A 7,140-nucleotide genomic window follows, 5' to 3' on the forward strand; every position below is an offset into this window, starting at 1 on the left:
CCGTATTCGGCTTCATCTCCAGGATTTGGGCAGTTTCCTTATGTCTTGCCCTCTAAATGTAGCTGGAGGACAAGTTTTCGCTGCTCCAAGGAAGAATTTTTACTTTTGCGGCCCATTTTTAAAATTGAGGATAAAACTAAATGATTTTCGTTTATTTTGCTCCCAGTAAATGCTTGTCGATGTTGGCTTTTCTGGGAAACCCATTTTTTGCGCGAATTTTGGCTTTTTAAAGTGGCTACGTCGCTTTGTAATACGAAATCCCAATAATACCGAGAATTAAAGTTATGTAGGTTCTTTGTATCAATGTTATCGAGGTCTTCATCTCCACTGGATATTTCAATAAGTTCAGCCTCTGAGTCCTGATCTTCATCTCCACTGAATATTTCAATGGGTCAATGGGTTCGCTAAATGATGGCAACCTATTTATCATGTTGCTCATCACACTATTGTGGTGGGTTGGGCCTCGGAATCCTGGCTGGAAATGCCTTCATCAAAGTTTTCCATCTTGCCAACGCAGCTTTCCGAGAAAAAATGCTCTCAGGCCCAGGCCACGTTTCTTAACACTTTTTTTCTCGATTTGCCGGCTATCAGCACTGATCTACGAAGATTTATCGATGTACAAGTTATCGCCATAGAATAGTTTCGAACTGACTTTACACATTACACATGTAATTTGCTCTCTTATATCATATTTCCACTTAGTGCATTTGCATTTTTTTCTAATCATTTTTTTTTTAGATCTTTTTTGGATGTGGATATAAGCTCTGTATTTTATTCTCTGATGTTGACGATAAAAATCCGTTTTAACGTGTGATATAGCGGCCAAAGTTTATATAAAAAAAAAAGGTGTGAAAAAAGCAGGGATCGTAACAGTTATAATTTTTATAATACAAATTATAAAATAAGAGTTATTTTATAATTATAAAGAAAAAATAGGAAATTAATGCTAATTATTCAATTATCAATTTAATTTTTCTCCAATTTTTATTTTTAAAATTAAAAATAACAGTTACGTGTCAATTTTTATTTTAAAAATAACTTTTCAACAGAGCGGTATATCTTAAGGGGGGAACTCTGAGTAACTGGCAAAAAAAAAGCCCATTTTCTAGAATTTTTTTTGGCCAAATGAAAAAGCCAATCGAAAAATTTTAAAGTAGGTTTGATAATTTTAGATGTGAACTACAAAATAATTTTTTTTGTTAATAAATCGAAAACAAAATGGCGGCTGTGCAGCATGTCTTCGTAGGCCCTATTTTTTTGAAAGGGGTCCATGGCCGAAAACCTAACGTCCTTAATTTTTGATCTAGAACAAAAAATCAAATTTCGTTAGTTTCTGTATCTCAACCGCTATCGACACACGTAGTATTTTTTCGATATTTTCATTTTTAGCAAAATGGTGAGTGATTAAATAAAAAGTTCAATTTTCATGAAAAAAAACGTCACAAAATTGTTGTTAAAAAAAAAGTAAGCAAAAAAAAAAAAATCCTACGTGTGTCGATAGCCATAGGTATTTTGGATATACTGTCAAAATTTCAGATCGATCGGTTAAGATTTGTTCGAGTTATGTTTTCGGCCAACTCAAAAAAAGTGGTTTTGAGAAAAACGCGTTTAAAGTTTTAAAATCGTATATGATTACATGTGAGGCATCGCCGCAAAATGGAAAATTTCGACACTTAGAAACTTTTGCCGGACTCTATCTTTTGATATGTTATTTTTAAGATCCTAAAGTATTTTTTAAGCAAAACAAATTTTTTTCGATTTTTATAAAAAGTTACTCAGATGTCCCCCTTAAAGATTGACATGTATAATTAATATACGCTTTTTAAACTTTGTGAAATAATTGCTTTTTTTTAAATTACTACACTCTCTAAAAAAAAAAAAAGAGAGAATAAACATTTACCATTTATTATTTCAATTTCATGTTCTAATTTCACCGCCAATTGTTTTAATCTTCACATGGTCCACACGCGCTAGCCAACACTATAAATAAGCTCATTTCCGGCTATAACAATCGAGTTAAGTCCATAATTTTTGTTCAAAGTGAAAATCGTGATCGTTGTTGAGCGGCAGCAGCGACTAAACACCGCAAAAACTGTGCAACTTTTAGGCCAGGTAAGGAAAACCCAGACGGCATCGCCAATTGTAAGTTGAGGGAAAAATGGAAGAAAACCAATTTTTTAGGTGACGCTAGATTTTCTGCAAACGTAGTTTTTTTTTCGCTTGCAAATTAAAAATGGCGGTGCCGGTATAGAGAGCCCACTTATAGCTGGTATTCTCTGAAAGAAAAACCGCCCGTGTTCTGCCAGCCAGGTCAAGCGAAATTAAGCATTTGATCTTGTTTATTTGGAGTGGGAAAATCCACAGAAACAGTGCCTTGATTGGGTTTTCGCGAGGAGCCGGCAAAGTCTTGCACATCAACACAGATACACACGTGCACAGACAGACGCCGAAATGCAGCCAAAGTCGGAAGAGTTATTTAAAAGACGCGCCGAGCGGTTAACAGAGTATAGTTACAGCTGCGGAAATGTAGTTGTTTAAACAAATCAAATAGTTTAAAGATTCTACCAACTGCATTCGGCATTTTCCCCTAACGTAATCATACAGGCGTGCTCCGGTAATCGTAAAATTTTTTCGATTTCGTTTTGGGCGAAAACGAACCGTTTTCGTTTTTAGCTGCTCCGGTTTTCGGCAAATTTCTGCTATTGGAATGTTTCGTTTTCTCATCGTTTCTCACTGCTCAAGCAGCTAACTTGTGTTGTTGGTAATAAGCAAACAACGCAAAGTACTGCCTATTATATTTACAATTGCCCTTTTTCTAAGCCAGAAACAGGCAAAAAATGGTAGAATTAAGCAAATCCAGGCACCTAAGATGCTGCCACACTTTTCACAGTTTTAATTCCGGTGGTCTCAAATAATTATTTGGTTAATTTGGACCATTTAAGTAATCACATTAAATAGCATTAATTATAAACAACCATTTTGGCGGTCCTTTAAAGTTATTAATGTATTCATTTATATTTTATAAGTATTTTTAACTGGCTGTTTCGTTCCACCAACAATATGGCAACCTTGGCGATAACTTTTTGCGGTGAACTTATCGGCCTATCGCCAAAACGAGAAAACTGGTTGAACACGGCAAGGTGGGGTCAGAAATAAATTTTTTATAAAATAACTACCTGCCAGAATGATCTTGTGGTGGTGTGGAATAAACATCAATAGACCCTTGAGTAAACTATTTTTTCCTTTTTGTAAATAAGATCGGATTTCATATAAAAAAATGCATTTACTTTTCATTCCGGCCAGAAAAAGGTGCCCGTTTTTCAAATCGAAAAAATCTTTCGTTTTTTTTTTTTTTTTTTTTTTTTTACCGGAGCAGGCCTGATAATCATTAGGGTAGGCTAGGTGCAGAATCGAAGAGCGGTAGTTTTTTTAGCTTGAAGTCTAATAAGAATATTACGCAAGAAAGCTTATTTAATGATATTAAATATTTAAAAAATATATTACAACGTCATCAACTGCCAATATCTACTGTAGTTGAGTGTATAGAATCTACAAAACTAATAGAACAATTTAAAAAGCCCAAGGCTGTATTCAAAGTTTCAGTTTTACTGCGTACAGTCTGCCTCGCTGACCAACTATTTAAGTTTTTGATCTTTACAGAAGAGGCAACAACAGAAGAGTCACAACAAAAACAGAATCATGGAGAACGGCAGCGGCGGCATGTCCACACTCATAAAAATTTTTGCCTAAAATCGCCCTAGAAAAGCCTCTTTTCGCCCGTGTATTTAGAAATTCGCCATAGAAACGGCTCCAAAGGCGAGTCGCTCTAGATTTGAGAAAATTTGCCCTAAATTTGAGGAAAGAATCTTTCCTAAATCTAGGGCGATTTTTCTTAAATGAAGAAACATTTTCTTGTTTATAAGGAGTCCTAAATATGGGAAAAAATTTTCTCAAATTGAAGGTGAATTTTTTCTTATATTTAGAAAGATTTTTCTTGAATGTAGGAAAATTGAAGGTAAGTTGCAATTGTTTGTTGTTGCTGCTGCTGTATATAATAATGTATGCTGCAATAATATTTTTTTTTTGTAAAAATATTGTTAATAAATAAGAAATAATATTATTTTTGTTGTAAAAATAGTGTTAATAAATATTAATAATAATATTTTTTGTTGTTGTTTACAACAAACACAATATTATTATTGTATATTAACAAAGGCGGCCAAAATGCTGACACTTTTGGTGTTACAAAAGAGACTTGCTCTTACTAAGTGTTGGCCGGCCACTGTCACCTCATGCCAGAGACGTTTGAACCAGTTGGGAATTGTATGTGCACGCGTGTGGAATTTGCCAAAAGAATCCGCCATAGTTTTACGAAAAGTTGACCAGCAAAACAAAGAAAATTCTCCCGTAATTTAAGAAAATTCGCCCGTAATTAAAGAAAGAAAATGAAAGAAGCAAATCCGAAAATTTTGCCCTATATTTGAGGAAAATATGTAAATTAACCCTAAACAAGGGTTCGGCACGCCGAAGTTTGTATACCCTTGCAGATATTATTTCATTGAATTTTATCTATACTTATTATGTTGAGAGTTTGACAGTTACAGTTTTACATTCCCAGTTTTACATTTTCCCTACACCTACCGATCGGTTTATATGGCAGCTATATGATATAGTTGTCAGATTTTCATAAAATTTATACCAAAATTCTGAACTAATAAAATAAGCTTACATCTCAGAGTAGATAAAAACAGTTTGAAAAACAACGAAGTTATAATTTTTATACCCTTGCAGGGTATTATAATTTCAGTCAGAAGTTTGCAACGCAGTGAAGGAGACGTTTCCGACCCAATAAAATATATATATTCTTGATCAGCATCAACAGCCGAGTCGATCTAGCCATGTCCGTCTTTCCGTCTGTCCGTCCGTCTGTCCGTTTCTACGCAAACTAGTCCCTCAGTTTTAAAGCTATCTCAATGAAACTTTGCATATAGTCTTCTATATGCTCTCACTGCTATATATGTCGGAACGGGCCGGATCGGACGACTATATCATATAGCTGCCATACAAATGTTCGATATATTTTTAGAAAAATAATTATAACTTTGCTGTTTTTTAACATTTTTGCACCATTTTTTTAGATTTTCCTGATCGTTCCTATGGCAGCCATATGATATAGTCGTCCGATTTTCATAAAATTTTTACCAAAATTCAGAAATAATATAAAATGGTCATATGTAAAAAATAGTGCAAATATGTTGAAAAACAGCTAAGTTATAATTTTTTTTTCTAAAAATTTATCGAACATTTGTATGGCAGCTATATGATATAGTCGTCCGATCCGGCCCGTTCCGACATATATAGCAGTGAGAGCATATAGAAGACTATATGCAAAGGTTTATTCAGATAGCTTTAAAACTGAGGGACTAGTTTGCGTAGAAACAGACAGACAGACAGACAGACAGACGGACAGACGGACATGGCTAGATCGACTCGGCAGTTGATGCTGATCAAGAATATATATACTTTATAGGGTCGGGAACGTCTCCTTCACTGCGTTGCAAACTTCTGACTGAAATTATAATACCCTGCAAGGGTATAAAAAGTGTATTTATGGCGGCTATTCTTGATTTTACGGTGCCTTGCCTTAAATTCATGAAAACCTTTTCTTAATTCCAGAAAATGTTTCTTAGTTTAAGGGCGATTTTTTTTATGGCTATTTTTCTTAAATCTAGAAAATTATTTCTATGAGTGCATCGAGCAGATGTACCAGAAGAAGTCGCTGCTGACTCTGGAGTACTATGCAAGGCGCAAGGACTACTTGGTGGGGCAGCTAACGGCCCAGGGTTGCGTCGTCTCGTTGCCACCCTTGAAATTAATATTACACCAATAATAATGACTGCAATTAGCAGGGAGATGGCTGGGCTGGAACAGCTTAATGTGTGTCAGTTGAAAATTATATTTACGCTAATCGGGCAAAGTTGCTGGGATGCCATTGGCACTGCCTCTGTCCCAGACGGACAAATTAAATTGTCGTTTTATTGTTTTGCCGTGTTAAATATCTTAAATATTTTCCCGCCGCTACCGTCGCCGTCTGGCCAATTTGGTTTTGTTTAGATGGGGTTAAGACATTCCCATATATAACTCACTAATCCCCTTAACCTTGCCACCTCCCTTGCTTCCCTTCTGTAAACAGTGTACACAGTGCAAAATAGGTGGAAAAGTCTAAATAATACCTGAAGCTGGAAACTATCTTATAAAGTACAGTTGAAGTTAGAGATTTTAATCTATATGAAGAATAGAAATTCTTTTAACTAAAGAAAAGAGATTTTTTGTAACGAAAATACCAAGTATAGAGATAATACAAATAATACAAAATTCGTATCAAAAATATATTACCCTATAATAGCAATAAAGTATATTTTTTTCTTAGTGCATGAGGGGGAGTTCCCCTTTATTTTTGGTGCGTGCGCCCGTTTGAAGTTGCTCCCTTTGGTTGGCCTCAAAAAAGGTGGCACCATATGGCAGTGCTTGCCGCTCCCCGAGGCCGCAGTTGTTGTTGCTCTGAGAGTTATATTTTTCAATGCTGGAATTGATTTCCGATTTGGTTTATTGATATTTTTGCTGTTGTATTTGTTGTTGGCAACAAAATGTGGTTGGCCACACGTCCGCGCCTTTGTTTGTTATTGTTGCCGAGGGGCGTCGAAAGTGGGCGGTTGGAGGATATCAGCCTCCTGGCTCTCACTTTTTGAAATTAGTAAAATATGATTTGCTATTTTCTCGCTCGATTATTAAAGGGGATTTTACAATGGGATGTGTTCAGTCGAACTGCGTTGAGTTGGTAAATCTGCACTTCTCTATTTAGATAATATCGCGCCAAATGGTTAATGTTTGTTTTCTTTTGAAATTGCTAGATATTTTATTGTTTATGCTAGATGAGTATGTTGATATCCAGGGATCAAAGTCTCTTATATTTCAGGAGAGAATATTTTATAAGTAAAACGATCTTTATACATATATATCGTGAATAGTTTTCATTAATTTACTTTATGCATTTCTCTTTTTCAGGTTAAATACATGACATATATGTACTTTTAGATAATCTCTAAAGCTATTTAGTACTTTATTTTATATATTAGCTTT

This window comes from Drosophila kikkawai, chromosome 3L (assembly GCF_030179895.1).
Source record: "Drosophila kikkawai strain 14028-0561.14 chromosome 3L, DkikHiC1v2, whole genome shotgun sequence".
NCBI classification, from domain to species: domain Eukaryota; kingdom Metazoa; phylum Arthropoda; class Insecta; order Diptera; family Drosophilidae; genus Drosophila; species Drosophila kikkawai.